Here is a 17,202-nt window from a genome sequence, read left to right on the forward strand (position 1 = left end):
GGTCAGGCATGGTGGCTCATGCCTGTAATCCCAGCACTTTGGGAGGCCAGGGTGGGCAGATCACTTGAGGTTGGGAGTTCGAGACCAGCCTGACCAACATGGCCCCGTCTTTACTAAAAATACAAAATCAGTTGGGCGTGGTGGCATGTGCCTGTAATCCCAGCTACTCAGGAGGCTGAGGCAGGAGAATTGCTTGAACCCGGGAGGTGGAGGTTGCAGTGAGCCAAGATCGCGCCATTGCAACTCTAGCCTGGGCAACAAGAGCACAACTCCGTCTCAATAAATAAATAAATAAAGTCCTCAAAGAAGCACCAACAGTCGTTCTGCTGTAGTCAGACTATAGTCATAGGCTACAAATGGAATCCTACCCTGCTGAGACCAGCAGACTTTCACGCTATGAGTCTTGTCAACTCCAGTCATTGCCTGTGCACTGGGAGAGTGATTATCATACTAAAAGGTATCCAGATTGAGCCTGAGCAAAAACTAAAATCGCAAGCATGTAATTTTTAGAAAAATTAAATACTAGTTTTTTAAACTAATTCTAATTCCATTTGATTTTATTGTATAAAAGTGGTATGAATCTATGTAGCTCACACAAATCACACATAATTTTCTAAAAGATCAACATCAATATACCCAAAAAAGGGTGGAATAATCGAGAGGGGGAATCAGTAGTATATTAACACCAAACTAGCGTCGAGAAGGTAACAATGGGATAATCCCATCTTCATTGGGAATTATTCTGTATAAAAATTAACATTTAAGATTCAGAGAAAATAATCCAGTAAAAAGTAATAGCTAACATATACTGCTTACTTTTAGCCAGGTGCTGCTAGAAACACTTAGCAAGTATTAACTAATTTAACTCACTGAACCCTCATAACAGACCTGTGACATAGGTATTACGCCTGTCCTACAAAAAGCTGAGGCACAGAGAGATTAAGTAACTTTACACAAAGTTACTGCTGATAAGGGATGCACTATACCACGCTGTATCTGAGAAGACAAAAAGATAGGCAAGAATACCTATCTAATGCAAAAAAAAAACGCAAATATCTTATTCTTGTATGTTTTATTTATTTTTATTTATTTATTTATTTTTGAGACAGAGTCTCACTGTGTCACCCAGGCTGGAGTGCAATGGAGCAATCTCGGCTCACTGCAACCTCCGACTCCCGGGTTCAAGCGATTCTCCTGCCTCAGCCTCTCAAAGTGCTAGGATTATAGGTGTGAGCCACCACACCCAGCCTATTTTTATATTTTGACCTTGATCTTTGCACCCTAACAAGTTTATTTTAAAAATTTGCTTGTCCTTATACAATCACAAGTTTGATTACTTAGTAGTGCAATCTGTTCTAAACCAGCTATCATCAGAAGTAGAGAGGTAAATATTACATTTGACTAAATCTAAGGTGCCATCAGTTGCAAACAAAGAAAGGAAAACTGCTGCCACTCGAACTATGACACAATGTCTTAACGGCAGTCCGGGGAGACATATAAATAAGTCACACTAGCTTCTTAAATCTCTGAACTTTTTCATTTATGTTGGGGAATACAGCAATTTCCCCTGCTTCCAGGTGCACTGCTTGGCATGTGATAGGCAATTCTTTCACATATTTCTCGGCAACAAAACTTAACACAGCATAATACATTTATGGTATCTTCCCTCCTGGGTTGCATAAAGCACTTGACTGTAGCTTTGCAAGAAAATCTGAAACTGTAAACATTCCTCCAAAGGTAAATATTTTGCTTCATATAAAATCAAATTTCTACCCCGCCATTCTGCTTCCATGCCTTTCTTCATACACAGGTTTTTTGGTTTTTTTGTTTTGTTTTAATCTCAATGTTGAATCACAGTGTAAATTTTTAAGTGACATACGCAATGGCAAGTAAACCATGTGGTACTAACAGTACATACAACTTGACTGTCAACTGTTGTTATAACAATAGTAACAGCTATGACCGGGTTCATACAAGTGCAGACAATGACAACATCACATCTGCTACTTGGATGATAGTAAAAATGTTAAGAACATCTTGATCTCAGAGATCTCAGAATGCTAAATAAATGTGAATCAATGAAATATAGTATCCAAATACTAATTTACTAATTATTTACATTTGACCTTGGATTAAAGTCAGTTACACTGTAATATTACCATTCCTCTTTCTCCATTTTGTAATAGGTAGCAGTGGACATCAACATATCTGGGATAACACAATCAGGAAAGGAAAATAAACTCTTTCGTTTCCTTTTTTTTTTTGAGACAGGGTCTCGCTCTGTGGCCCAGACTGGAGTGCAATGGCATGGTACAATTTTAGCTCACTGCAACCTCGGCATCCCGGGCTCAGGTGACTCTCCCACCTCAGCCTCCCGAGTAGCTGGGACTACGGGTGCCCACCACCACGCCCAGCTAGTTTTCCTATTTTTAGTAGACATGGGGTTTCTCCATGTTGGCCAGGCTGGTCTCAAACTTCTGGCCTTAAGTGATCCACCTGTCTCAGCCTCCCAAAGTACTGGGGTTACAGGCGTGAGCCACTGCACCTGGCCTAGTGACCTTTTTTTAAAGGCTCCTGGGTAGAGATGACAACTATGTAAAATTATTTTGTTTAGCTCCAACAACAATGTTCTACATGGAAATTCAAATCCAAATTCCTCATCTTGCCATTCAAAGACCATTACCTGATCCCCCGTTAGCCTGTTCCACCTTTTCTCCTCTCAGTTCCTTACTGCAAACTCATTCTCTCATGCATAGACTGTTGCTCCTAAAATCACTAGTAATACCACCTACATTATTAAACTATGGTATGCCAACTACATTCAAGGGTTATATTTGTCTTACCTCCTCCATATGAAGTCCCTCTAAGAACTCTGGCCCATACTGTTCTCTCCCGTTTCTCATCTCCCATGTTAAGGAAATGAATACGCCTGTGACTGAATGTGGCTCACTGTCTTCACTTGATATTCCTCATCATGTGGTCCTCTAATTGTTTTATTTTATTTTAATTTTTTTTGAGACGGAGTCTTGCTGTCACCCAGGCTGGAGCGCAGTGGCGCGATCTCAGCTCACTGCAAACTCCACCTCTCGGGTTCAAGCGATTCTCCTGCCTCAGCCACCTGAGCAGCTGGGATTATAGGCACCCACCACCACGCCTAGCTAATTTTTGTGTTTTAATAGAGATGAGGATTCATCATGTTGGCCAGGCTGCTCCCAAACTCTTACCTCAAGTGATCCACCCACCTTGGCCTCCCAAATTGTTGGGATTACAGGCGTGAGACACCGCGCCAGGCCTGTTCTCTAATTGTTTTAAATATGAAATTCTTGCCTTCTTTAAAGGAAGAATCATGCAATACACTGCCTAATTTGAATCATCCATAGGACAGTGCTGATAATAATGAGAACTAACATTTATTGAACAACTACTTTAATTTTTTTTTCTTTTTGGAAATGGGGGTCTCGCTATGTTGACCAGGCTGGCCTAACTGCTGGACTCAAAGGATCCTCCCACCACAGCCTTCCAGGTTGCTGGGACTACAGGCACACATCACCATACCTGGCTTAACATATGACAGGAAACAGGCGCCTTACATGCATGTAATCCTGATAACAAAGGCAGCCATTGCACACATTAGGAAATTAAGGTTTACAAAATCTATTTATCATCAAATGACTTGAATTAAAAGCTAAATCAAAGATAGCTATAAAACACATAGCTATTAAGGGTCTAAGTGCTTGCTTGAGCAGTACATTAACTAAAATTGGAACAATACAGAGATTAGCATGGACCCTGTGCAAGAATAACACGCAAATTCATGAAGTGTTCCATAATTTAAAAATAAAAATAAAATGTAAAGAGTATGAATAACAAATTTCACATGCATTATTTATATACATATACAAATGCTATGACATGACCCAGTCTTGTAAAGATTTAGCTAAAGTTCTCAACAGAACCCGCACTCCAAATCCTCGTGCTATATATATATTTATATAAATATTAATTTTACAGTAACACTAAACCCATCAGGATCCTACCATATTACTAACTCACTTCACCTGAACTTCACAGAAAGAGGATTTAAATATTAACTTCACTCTACCTTGCTATATGTAAAGTACACACCCAACAAGGAGACAAGACAAAGCCTGTACTCCTCTCACAATGAAGTCAAATAACTTGCAAGAGCCAACAGGTTTGCATTTCCTGAGCTAAATTCACATTGTTTTCACAAAACAAAAAGTACTCCCTTTTCTTGCCCAGAGGCAGTAAAGAAAGACAGGCAAACACAAACCTTTATCAGGAAGGAACTCAAGCTTTTTGACCTCACTGCTACTCAGTGGTTTTGGTGCAATCTAGCCCACTTCTCAGGAAGGAGATTTTCTTAGAGCAAAAACAACTCACCCACAATCAGCAATTAACAAGATTATTCAGACACTAAAAACCTTAAGCTATCAAGTTACTGTAACAATCAATACCTGGCCTGATCCTACAGTAACTAGGTTAAAACTCTCTGATGAAATAATGCAAAATATTTCATTACTAATCGTTAAAACTCCTAATTTAGCATTGTGATGAGAAGCTTTATAGGTTATTCCATTCCTTCAAATAGTGATGCTATTTTCATCATTCTGATGCACATATTTCCTGATCTCAATTGTCTAGTCTTACAAAGACATTTCTAAATTTACAACTAAGTAAATAATTAATAAATGTTCCCTTACTCCAAAGAACTACCAAGGTGTGCCTAATAAAATTCCTTCCAAAGCTAAAGATCTGGTTCGCAATTATACAATAAAACTTAAGTACCCAAAGGAAGCAAAAAAAAAAAGAAAAAACAAAAAACAAAAACAAAACCAACTGAAGAGTCAAAGAAAACATATAGTATCAATGCCAAAAATTCTGGCCAGGTGCAGTGGCTCATGCCTGTGATCCCAGCACTTTGGGAGGCGAAGGCAGGCGGATCACAAGGTCAGGAGTTCAAGACCAGCCTGGCCAATATGGTGAAACCCCACCTCTACTAAAGAAAAAAAAAAATATACAAAAATTTGCCAGGCATGGTGGCGGGCACCTGTAGTCCCAGCTACTCGGGAGGCTGAGGCAGAGGAATTGCTTGAACCTGGGAGGCGGAGCTTGAAGTGAGCCAAGATTGCACCGCTGCACTCCAGCCTGCGCAACAGAGCAAGACTGTCTCAAAAAAAAAAATAAAATAAGGGCCAGGCTTGGTGGCTCATGCCTGTAATCCCAGCACTTTGGGAGGCTGAGGCAGGCAGATCACGAGGTCAGGAGCCCGAGACCATCCTGGCTAACACAGTGAAACTCCGTCTCTACTAAAAACACAAAAAATTAGACGGGCGCGGTGGCAGGCACCGGTACTCCCAGCTACTCGGAAGGCTGAGGCAGGAGAATGGCATGAACCTGGAGGTGGAGGTTGCAGTGAGCCGAGATCGCACCACTGCATTCCACTCCAGCCTGGGCGACAAAGCGAGACTACATCTCAAAAAAAAAAAAAAAAACCACCTCTGTCTGGACAACAGAGATGGTTGCTAACCTTTCCAACCTCCATAAAACAAGGAATGGCCCTCAAAAGCCTTGGTATTTTTTCAGTTTTTCTTCCAGCAACAATGCCCTGCTGATCCAATTTATTCATGGAATAGAAACCTAAAGTAGCCGTAAGAATATGGCTGTCTAAAAAAGATAAACAGCAGCTTTCTGTGGACACAGCTAAATTCCCTGAAATAGACTACTTGATAATTTTTGTGAATGATGCAAATGTCAGTACATGATGAAAATGCCTGTTTGAGTTTATCAACTGGCTTAAAGTTTTTAAAAACCATTAAAAGTGTTTAAAATTTAGCCACTATTATATCATGTAGAGGGGTTTAAACTGGGACTTAAAAACAAGAAAAAAAAGGAACTAATCATTATTTACTTTTTAAATTTTTTCCATCTCTTTCTTCACATGTACTAAGAGATTCCAATAGTACAAAAGGGTATAAAATGAAAAGGAAATCACCTTCTTCCCGACCTAGTTCTATTTCCCAGGGGCTACTACCATTAACAGTTTCTGTTATCTTTCCCGAAATTGTCTATGCACATGAATATATTTTTTCATATGATACATAATGTCCTATACCTTGCTTTTTCCTTATTTTAGAATACATTAAGACAATATTTTTCATTTCTTTGAATACATGTTCCAACTAAATATGAGAAATGAGGCTGACAAACATATCGAACACATCTCTAAAAACGAAGGAAAATACAATTTTTAACAACATATTGGTAGGGCTAATTGAAAAACTGGGAAAATGTCAGGGAAAGATATGAGAAATCAAATTTACATGCTTATAGTTTTAGAAATATAGCAATGGTAAAATTTTAAGTTATTACTAGCTGGGTCTTCGTGTGTAGTTTCTATTTTTAATAAATAGAGATTGCTGGGTGTGGTGGCTCACGCCTGTAATCCCAGCACTTTAGGGGGCTGAGGCGGGCGGATCACCTGAGGTCAGGAGTTCAAGACCAGCCTGGCCAACATGGTGAAACCCCGTCTCTACTAAAAATACAAAAATTAGCTGGGTGTGGTGACAGGCGCCTGTAATCCCAGCTACTTGGGAGGCTAAGGCAGGAGAATGACTTGAACCCAGGAGACGGAGGTTGCAGTGAGCTGAGACTGCGCCACTGTACTCCAGCCTGGGCGACAAGAGCAAGACTCTGTCTCAAATAAATAAATAACAGAGATCAGAGAGGTGATGTGGGATTGGATTACAAAGGGTTCTAAATGTCAGGAAGAGTTTCGGTTTGATCTGATGAACAATGGATAATCACTGCAGGCTCCTCAGCAGGGAAGATATATGAAGGAAGAAAAGGCATTTAAGTGGATTAATCTAGCCCACGTGAACAACTGGTTCAACGTGGGATGACACTAGGAAAAGAAAGCTTGAGTTACAGGGCTACTGAGTAAACGAACTGTGACGAGAGAGGCAGGATGCTGGTAGGCAAAACATCAAAGTAGGACATACTCTGAACATCTCAAAGAATGAAGAGAGAAAGCTTAGTCATACATTTGCAACGGATGCCTAAGAGAATGCCATTGCCAATAACATAAAAGGAAACCAAACAATGTGATATACCACACCAACAGAATGAAGGAGAAAAAAAACAATGGTCACCTTGATTGATACAGAAAAACATCTGACAAAATCCAACACACATTCATAATAAAAACAATCAGAAAACTAGGAATAAAAGGTAATTCCCTCAACATGATACAGGGCCTTTATAAAAAAACCAAGAGTTAACATCATATTCAATGGTGAAAGGCTGAAAGCTTTACCCCTAAAATCAGGAACAAGACAAAGATGCCCACTTTCACCACTGCTATTCAACACTGTACTGGAAGTTTAAGCCAGAGCAATCAGGCAAGAATAAAAAATAAATGGCATCTAAATTGCAAAGGATAAAAAAGTAAAACTGTATTCACAAAATGACATGATCCTATATATACAAAATCCCAAAGAATCTGCAAAAAAGTTACCAGACCTGGTAAACAAATTCAGCAGCTTCAAGGTAAACAGGCAAAATTCAGTTGTGTTTTTATAAAACAGCAATAAGAAATCAAAAAGGAAATTTAAAAAATTACATTTACAATAGCATCCTAAAGAATAAAATACTTAAGAATAAATTTGACCAAAGAGGTAAAAAACCTGGGCCGGGCGCAGTGGGTCACTGCTGAGGCTGGGTGCGATGGCTCACACCTGTAATCCCAGCACTTTCGGAGGCTGAGGCGGGCAGATTGCTCTAGCTGAAGTGTTCGAGACCAGCCTGAGCAACGTGGCAAAACACATCTCTACAGAAAACACAAAAATTAGTCGGGTGTGGTGGTGCATGCCTGTAGTCCCAGCTTCTCAGAAGGCTGAAGTGGGAGGATTGCTTGAGCCCAGAAGATGGAGGTTGCAGTGAGCCAACATTGTGCCACCGCACTCCAGCCTGGCAACAGAGTGAGACCCTGTCTCAAAAAAAAAAAAAAAAAAAAAATTAGGCCGGGCGCGGTGGCTCACGCCTGTAATCCCAGCACTTTGGGAGGCCGAGGCAGGCGGATCACAAGGTCAGGAGATTGAGACCATCCTGGCTAACACGGTGAAACCCCGTCTCTACTAAAAATACAAAAAATTAGCCAGGCATGGCGGCAGGCGCCTGTAGTCCCAGCTACTCGGGAGGCTGAGGCAGGAGAATGGCATGAACCTGGGAGGCGGAGCTTGCAGTGAGCCGAGATGGCGCCACTGCACTCCAGCCTGGGCAACAGAGCGAGACTCCGTCTCAAAAAAAAAAAAAAAAATTGCTGGTCACAGTGGCTCACGCCTGTAATCCCAGCACTTTGGGAAGCTGAGGTGGATGGATCACCTGAGGTCAGGAGTTTGAGACCAGCCTGGCCAACATGGTGAAACCCCCATCTCTACTAAAAATACAAAAAATTAGCCAGGCATGGTGGCATGTGCCTGTAGTCCCAGCTACTCGGGAGGCTGAGGCGGGAGAATCCCTTGAACTCGAGAGGTGGAGGCTGCCGTGAGCCAAGATCTCACCACTGCACTCCAGCCTGGGCAACAGAGTGAGACTCTGTCTCAAAAAAAAAAAAAAAGGTAAAAAAATTGATGAAAGAAGTTAAAGACCTAAATAAATTGAAAAACATCCAGGTTCATGAACTGGAAAACTGTACTAGTCAGAGTTCCCCAGAGAAACAGAAGCAAAAGGAGATAAATATAGGAGGTGAAATTTATTATAAGGAATTGGCTCACATGACTGCGGAGACTGAGAAGTCTCAAGATCTGCAGTTAGCAAGCTGGAGAACCAGGAGACCAGCGGTGTAGTGTTAGTGTAAGTCTGAGACCCAAGAACCAGGAGAGCTGAGTGTGTAAGTTCCAGTCTGAGTCTGAAGTCCTGTGAACCAAGAGAGCTGATGGTTGTCTAAGTTCCAGTGCCAGGACCAAGGAAAATCAATGTCCCAGCTCAAGTAGTCAGGCAAGCAAAGTTTCCTCCTACTCAGCATTTTTGTTCTATTCAGGTCTTGATTGAATGAGGCCCACTACCCACATTAGGGAGTTCAAACTGCTCTACACAATCTACTGATTCAATGTTAACCTTATCCAGAATCACACTCACAGACACACCTAGAATAATGTTTGACCAAATGTCTGCATACATACCTCATGGCCCAGTCAACTGACGCATTAACTTAACCATCATGAAGACAGTATTTTTTTTTGGAGATGGGGTCTGTCTCTGTCACCCAGGCTAGAGTACACCTCAACCTCCACCCTATAAGCTCAAGCGATCCTCCCTCCTCAGCCTCCCAAGTAGGTGGGAACACAGATGTGTGCCATCAAGCCCAACTAAGATTTTTCATATTTTCGGTAAAGGTGGGGTTTCACCATGTTGCCCAGGCTGGTCTTGAACTCCTGAGGTCAAGCAATCCGCCCGTCTCGGCCTCTTCCCAAAGTGATTACAGGTGTGAGGCACTGCATCTGGCCACGAAGACTTAATACTGTGAAGGTGGCAATACTACTCAAAGCAATTCAAAAGTTCAATGTAATCCCTATCAAAATTCCAATGGTTCTTTGTGTATGCGTGTGGCTGGGGGTTGCGGGGACCTCTAGTGAAAACCAGAAAACCTGCTAGACAAATTCTAAAAGAGCTGCAATGCTTTGGCCTTTCTTGCAGAAACAGAAAAGCTGATCCTCAAATTCACAAGAATTTCAAAGGACCTGGAAGAACTAAAACAACATTGAAAAGAAGAACAAAGTTGGAGGACTCACACTTCTTATATCAAAACTTAGTATTAATCCAAAGCTACGGTTATCATAACAGTGTAGTACTGGCATAAGGACAGATATATAGACCAATAGAATAGAATTGAGAATCCAGAAATAAACTCGTATCTATGGTCAACTGATTTTCAACCAGAGTGCCAAGACCATTTGATGGGGGAAAAATCATGTCTTCAACAAATGGTATTGGTACAACTGGATATCCACAGTAGAAGAATCACACTGGACCCCTACCTCACACAATACACAAAAATTCCTCAAAATGGATCAACAACCTAAATAAAGAACTAAAACTATAAAATTCTTAGAACACAGAGATAAGTCTTCATGACCTTGGATTTGTCAATGGATTCTCAGCTATGACACCAAAAGCACAAGCAACAAAAGAAAAAAATAATAACACTTTTGAGCCAGGCATGGTGGTGTGCACCTGTAGTCCCAGCTACTTGGGACACTGAAGTGGGCTGATGTACTTTTCTGCATCAAAGGGCATTATCAAGAAAGTGAAAAGACAACTGGTATACAAATTCAAGAAATAAACACACACATCAAGAAATCCAACAAGAAATATACAGTGCTGGCCAGGCACGGTGGCTCATGCCTGTAATCCGAGCACTCTGGGAGGCCAATGTGGATCCCCTGAGGTCAGTAGTTCAAGACCAGCCTGGCCAATATGGTGAAACCGTCTCCACTAAAAATACAAATATTAGCCAGGTGTGTTGGCACGCACCTGTAATCCCAGCTTCCTGGGAGGCTGAGGCAAGAGAATCACTTGAACCCAGGAGGCGGAGGTTGCAGTGAGCCGAGATCAGGCCACTGCACTCCAGCCTAGGTGACAGAGCCAGACTCTGTCTTGGGGAAAAAAAAAAAAAGAAAAGAAAAAAGAAATACACAGTGTACAAATTATCAAGAAAGTGAAAAGACAATGGGAGAAAATACTTTTAAATCATTTATCTGGTAAGAGTCTAGCATCTAGATGATATAAAACTCTCTTTGAACTCCCTTTAAGTCAACAACCAAAAAACAAGACAACCCAATTCAAAAATGGACAAAGAACTTAAAAAGATATTTCTCCAAAGAAGATATATAAATAGTCAATAAGTTTATGAAGACACTTAACATTAGCCATAACATTAACAGGGCCAAATCAAAATCATGATGAGATGCCACTTCACACCCATTAGGATGGCTATTATCAAACAAAAACAAAAAATAACAAGTGTTTGATGAGGAAAGAGAAAAACTAGAACCCTTGTGTATTGCTGGTGGGAATATAAAACTTCCCCAGCAACCTTGGAAAACAGTCTGGCAGTTCCTCAAGAAGTTAAACATAGAATTACCATATGAGTCAACAATTCCTTCTAGGTATATACCCAAAAGAACGGAAAACAGGTACTCAAATACAAGTATATGAATATTCATAACAGAACTATTCATAATAACCAAAAGGTGTAAATAACTCAAATGTCCATCAATGGAAGAATGGACAGGCAAAACATATCTATACATACAGTGGAATATTACTCAGTGATTAAAATGAAAAACTCATACATGCTACAACTTGAACAAATCTCAAAAACATTACAATAAACGACAGATGCCACACATAATAGGTCACATATTGCATGATCCATTTACATGAAATCTCTCTAATAGGTAAATCTAGAGACAGAAAGTAGATTGGTATTCCCTGGGGTTGAGGGCATGGGGGAATAGGGAGTGACTGCTTAATGGTTACAAAGTTTTCTTTCAGGGTAATGAAAATGTTTTAGAACTAGACGGAATTGGTGATTGCACAATATTGTGAATATATTAAATGTCAGTGAACTTGTACACTTGAACTTTTTTTTTTTTTGGAGACAGAGTTTTACTCTTGTCACCCAGGCTAGAGTGCAGTGGCATGATCTCGGCTCACTGCAACCGCTGCCTCCCGGGTTCAAGTGATTCTCCTGCCTCAGCCTCCCAAGTAGCTGGAATTACAGGTGCTCACCACCACATCTGGCTAATTTTTGTATTTTTTAGTAGAGACGGGGTTTCACCATGTTGGCCAGGCTGGTCTTGAATTCCTGACCTCAGTGAGCCACCGCACCCAGCCCCACTTTAAAATAATTTTATGTTATATAAATTTTGCCTCAATTGAAAAAAAAAATCACTTGGGTGCAGTGGCACACACCTGTAGTTCCAGCTCTGCAGCAGGCTGAGGCAGAATGATCACTTGTGCCCAGGATTTTCAAACAGTAGTACACCACGATCATGCCTGTGAATAGCCACTGCACTCCAGCCTGAGCAACATAGCAAGACCCCAACTCTATGAAAAAACAAATGAATAAGGAAACCTGTATACACATCCCCACACAAAAGGAAAAAAGGAAAGAAGGAAGAGGGGAGGGAGGGAGGGAGGGAGGAAGGAAGGAAGGAAGGGAGGGAGGGAGGGAGGGAGGGAGGGGACACCAGAAAGTACTAACTTGGGCAAGAAGATTGAAAAAGAAAATGTTGTTTAGAAAATGTTGTTTAGAAAATCTTCTTAGGGTTAAAGTGCCTACCAGCCATCATGTAGCATGCAGCTGGTACTTACTGAGGCAGATCTTTAGTTTGGTTTAGTGTGTCTGATATTTTGACCCGTTTTACGTAGAAAGCCTAGACGCTGGAAATAGTGCCATGCAGCCCAGACTCCAGCACACATCAGCCTCCTGGCAAATCTCAATCTTCCTCAGCATCAGTTTCCAGAATGGAAAACGAAGTACACCAAAAGCTTTGACAGCCCTGTATGACTATCAAAGGAAGTACTGCAAATAAATTGTTAGCAAAATGAAGAAATGCAATAGAAATGAAAAATACTGGGACTTGCCTGTCCAACTAAACTCCTCTAGAGTTTACAGTAAAAATACTGATATCCTGTGTTATAGTTTTGGTTTTATCACTTACCCGCTGTGTCACTTTGCAAATTCTACTTCCTGCTCATACTAAATTTTATTTCATAGAGTGCCTATGAGGGTTCAATGAAAAGTTATTAAAATTATTAAAGTTATTAAAGTGCTACATAGTCAAGTGGTAAGTCAGAAACTTTGGTTTTAGAAAGGCTTGTACTAAAGTCAGAGAAATGTTATGCTTCAAGTCAGAATGGCTTGAAGTCACAGCTCTGCTACCTATAATTCAATCATGGTCATAAGCTGCATTTCTCATCTGTAAGATAGAAGCAAACAGACGTCAGTTTAAAATCTCATACGAATAAAGAAAAAAAAGAGATAGGTACCATGGTTCACGCCTGTAATCCCAAAACTTTGGGAGGCTCAGGCGGGAGGATCACTGGAGTGCGGGAGTTCAAAACCAGCCTGGGCAACATAAAGAGACCCCCCCATATCTACAAAAAATAAAAATATTAGCTAGGCATGGTGGCACATGTCTGTAGTTCCAGCTACTCAGTAGACTGAGGTAGGAGAATTGCTTGGGCCCAGGAGGTTGAGGCTGCAGTGAGCCATGATAGAGCCACTGCACTACTCCAGCCTAGGTGACAGAGTAAGACCATGTCTCAAAAAAAAAAAAAAAAAAAAGACAAAAGAAGAAAAGGAATAAATAAAATAAATCTCATATGAGGCCCTTATAAGGCATACTAACATCTGAGGTCGGGCACGGTGGCTCATGCCTGTAATCCCAGCACTTTTGGAGGCTGAGGCAGGATGACTTGGTTCATAAATCTGAAACCAGCCTGGGCAACACAGAGAGACCCCATTGCTACAAAAACTTTTAAAATTAACCACAGGCTGGGTTCGGTGGCTCACGCCTATAATCCCAGCACTTTGGGAGGCCAAGGCAGACGGATCACCGGAGGTCAGGAGTTCAAGACCAGCCTGGCCAACATGGTGAAACCCCGTCTCTATTAAAAATACAAAAATTAGGCGTGGTGGCATGTGCCTGTAATCCCAGCTACTTGGGAGGCAGAGGCAGAAGAATCAATGGAACCCGGAAGGCGGGGGTTACAGTGAGCTGAGCTCACGCCACTGCACTCCATCCTGGGCAACAGACTGCGGTCCATCTCAAAAAATAAAATAAAACAAAAGTAGCCAGGTGTGGTGGTGCATACCTGTGGTCCCAGCTACTCAAGTGTCTGAGGATTGCTTGGGTCTGGGTGGTCAAGGCTGCAGTGAGCCTTGATGGTGTCACCACACTCCAGCTTGGGTGACAGAGTGAAACCCTATCTCAAAAAACAAACAAGACATCTCAGTTTCCTCATCAGTAATAGGATAATAGTTCACACCTTGCTGGGTTTTTGTAAATAAAAATATACGGAAAAGTACATAGGGTGGTACATAGCATATGGCAGACACTAGTAACAGAAGTGTACATTCCCATGCCCAGTATAACAACCCTGGGAAAATAAGTATGAAGCAAACGTTTATAGCCAAGGAGGGTGATATTCAAGCAGACCTGTTCAAAAAGCACTGGGAAACAGAGTATAGAAGTCATTTGCAACTCAGGATTAGAAATGTAGATTTGGAGCCAGGTGTTCACGCCTTACTGTAATCCCAGCACTTTGGGAGGCTGAGGTGGGCAGATCACCTGGGGTCAGGAGTTCAAGACCAACGTGACAAACATGGAGAAACCCTGTCTCTACTAAAAATACAAAATTAGCTGGGCATGGTGGTGCATGCCTGTAATCCCAGCCACTCGGGAGGCTGAGGCAGGAGAATCACTTGAACCCAGGAGGCGGAGGATGCAGTGAGCCAAGATCGTGCCAATGCACTCCACCCTGGGCAACAAGAGCTAAACTGCATCTCAAAAAACAAAACAAAAAAAAAAGTATCAGCAAAAAAGTGGTAATGAGGGATCATAAAAGCATAAAATAATAAAAGTATGAGGGGGCCAGGTGTGGTGGCTCATGCCTGTAATCCCAACACTTTGGGAGGCCAAGGCAGGAGGACTGCTTGAGCCCAGGAGTTCAAGACCAGCCTGGGCAACATAGCAAGACCTCGTCTCTATAAAAAATTAAAAAGACAGCCAAGCGCGGTGATGCACGCCTGTGGTCCCAGCTACTCAGGAGGCTGAGGTGGGAGGATCGCTTGAGCCTAGGAGGTCAAGGCCAAAGTGAGCTATAATCACATCGTTGCACCCCAGTCTGGGTGACAGAGGGAGAGATCCTGCCTTGGCAAAGTAGGCTGCTGAGCAGATTCTGATTACATAAAACCACTCACTGCCTTTCAACCTAACCTGCTGCTGCCTAGTCAGTCCCTCTGCAGACCTCTGAACAATCGGCCATTTGCTGGAGCCCAGACTGGTCCACACGGCCATCTCATTATTTGGCTTTTGCAGAAGCTGTTATTGCCACCTTAAGCTCTGTAGCAAAATCTGGGAACCAACCTCCCTCAATCTCCTGTCAGCTAAGAGTTAGTCTTGCTCAAGTCTGTATTTTCCAAGTTTTGTATATTGAGTCTGAATACATTGTCACTGGAAAAATGTTTTAGAAATGAAACAGGTGGGGTTAGAAACTTTGTTCCAAAAGCAAACAAAAGGAGGAAGGTGGAGACAACACCTGGACTGGGCAATAGACACTTTTGTTGTTGTTATTTGGTTTCAAGATAGAGGACAAGAGCACGGTAAAATGGAAAATGCAAATTCAAAATGTAATATGCAAATGAATCACCCAAGAATCTTGTCAAAAGGCAGAAACTGATTGAATAGGTCTAGAGTGGGGGTACAAAGCAGTGGTATGCTGATTGGCAGTATATGCTTGTTTCCTTGGTATAAATATTCCCACCTTGGCATAGTAATCAACATGAGGTCATTGAACACAGAGCTGGAAAGAGATGTACAAAATCGGCTGGAGAGGCAGAGCAAGCTGGCTCTAGCACACTCAACTTTCTGCATGTCTAAATCCTAGAGGATGTGAATGCTGCTGGTCTGTGGACCATAATCTGAGTAGCAAGGGAGAAGACAGTGAAGGTGTCTGGGGGTTAGACTAGGACTAAGGAGAAGGGACATAATAGAAAGAGAAGAGAGACATCATCTAGATCAGAGTTTGTCAAGCTCAGCACTATTTTATACAATTTACACATAACTCTGTTTAGAGGGGCTTACTCCTGTACACTGCAGGATGTTTAGCAGCATTCCCGGCTTCTACGCACTACATTCCAGTAGCATCCTCCCTCCAGAGTCACAATCAAAGTCTCCAGACATTGCCAAATGCTTCCTAGTTACAAAATCTCTCCCTAGTAAAAACCATTAATCTAGGTTTATCTCTAAGAAATGAAAGGGGGAAAAAGGAAGGGAACCTTTTCCACTGAAATAAGAGAAAAGAGATGAGATGGCGTAGGGAGAGGGGGACAAAACATAAGGCAGGGAGCTCTTTTTAGACATCAGCGAGCTCAGTCAAGTAGAAAAGAAGATTATCTATTTAGAAAGACTGTAGGGAGGACTGGAAGTTTAAAACATTAGGAGAGTTCTAGAAAAGGCATTACGAGAGTAGTGGGAAGTCTGTGATCCAGGGCAATGGGCCCGTCAACTATGAGATAGGACCAGGGGCGCCTTGGGCTCTTGGGGTCAGAACTGCCTAGATACAATTCCAACTGTACCATATCCTCACTGGGTGACCTTGGACAAATTACTTAACAAGTATAAGCCTTCTCACAGAAACTTCATGGAGTTGTGTAAGTACTGAGAGAATGCTATGTTAAGTTCTGAGCACAGAGTCTGGCACATAGTGCATGCTCAACTAGCATTAGCTATTACTATTACCAGCATTATTTTCCTTGTTAAGTACTTGCTTCATTTTACTATTGATTTAATTTCTTTGATGAAACAGAACACATGGAGAGATCTCGCCTGGTAAGATGCTATTTGCCAGTAAGTCTTAAAAATACTGTTTGCAGACCGAGGCGGGCGGATCATGAGGTCAGGAGATCGAGACCATCCTGGCGAACACTGTGAAACCCTGTCTCTACTAAAAATACAGAAACATCAGCCGGGCGTGGTGGTGGGCGCCTGTAGTCCCAGCTACTCGGGAGGCTGAGGCTGGAGAACGGCATGAACCCAGGGGGCGGAGCTTGCAGTGAGCAGAGATCGCGCCACTGCACTTCAGCCTGGGCAACAGAGCGAGACTCCGTCTCAAAAAAAAAAAAATACTGTTTGCATTTGGGGGCAGAGGGGCATGAGAGTTGTGGAACCAATCACTGACTTACTGATGTTTTAAAAATCAGTTAATGAGACAAAGTAAAAGGAAATGAAAGGTCAATAAATCAAGAGAAAGCAAAAAGGGCATTAAATTTTCACTGAAACTGGCAGGTTTTTATAAGGCTTCAGCTGACATAAAGAATGTGTGATGTGAACCCTCAGTACAGCTGCCAAGAATGACAGGTTTATAAGAACCAAACCGACTTCAAGTTGT

At 41.9% G+C, this 17,202-nt stretch overlaps 1 protein-coding gene and 2 non-coding genes across 20 annotated transcripts in view; 1 reads left to right on the forward strand and 2 right to left on the reverse strand.

Moving 5' to 3' along the window:
* The window catches only part of USP28 (ubiquitin specific peptidase 28), a 77,745-nt gene that overhangs the window by 57,719 nt on the left and 2,824 nt on the right, over positions 1-17,202 (reverse strand). The window lies entirely within an intron of this gene.
* On the forward strand, positions 3,731-3,834 carry LOC115936323 (U6 spliceosomal RNA). Its single transcript, XR_004071825.1, has one exon. It is a non-coding gene; the product is annotated as a U6 spliceosomal RNA (small nuclear RNA).
* LOC115936348 (U7 small nuclear RNA) lies at positions 9,641-9,702 on the reverse strand. The gene has a single exon (XR_004071844.1). It is a non-coding gene; the product is annotated as a U7 small nuclear RNA (small nuclear RNA).

The sequence above is a fragment of the Gorilla gorilla genome, chromosome 9 (genome assembly GCF_029281585.2).
Source record: "Gorilla gorilla gorilla isolate KB3781 chromosome 9, NHGRI_mGorGor1-v2.1_pri, whole genome shotgun sequence".
Lineage (NCBI taxonomy): Eukaryota > Metazoa > Chordata > Mammalia > Primates > Hominidae > Gorilla > Gorilla gorilla.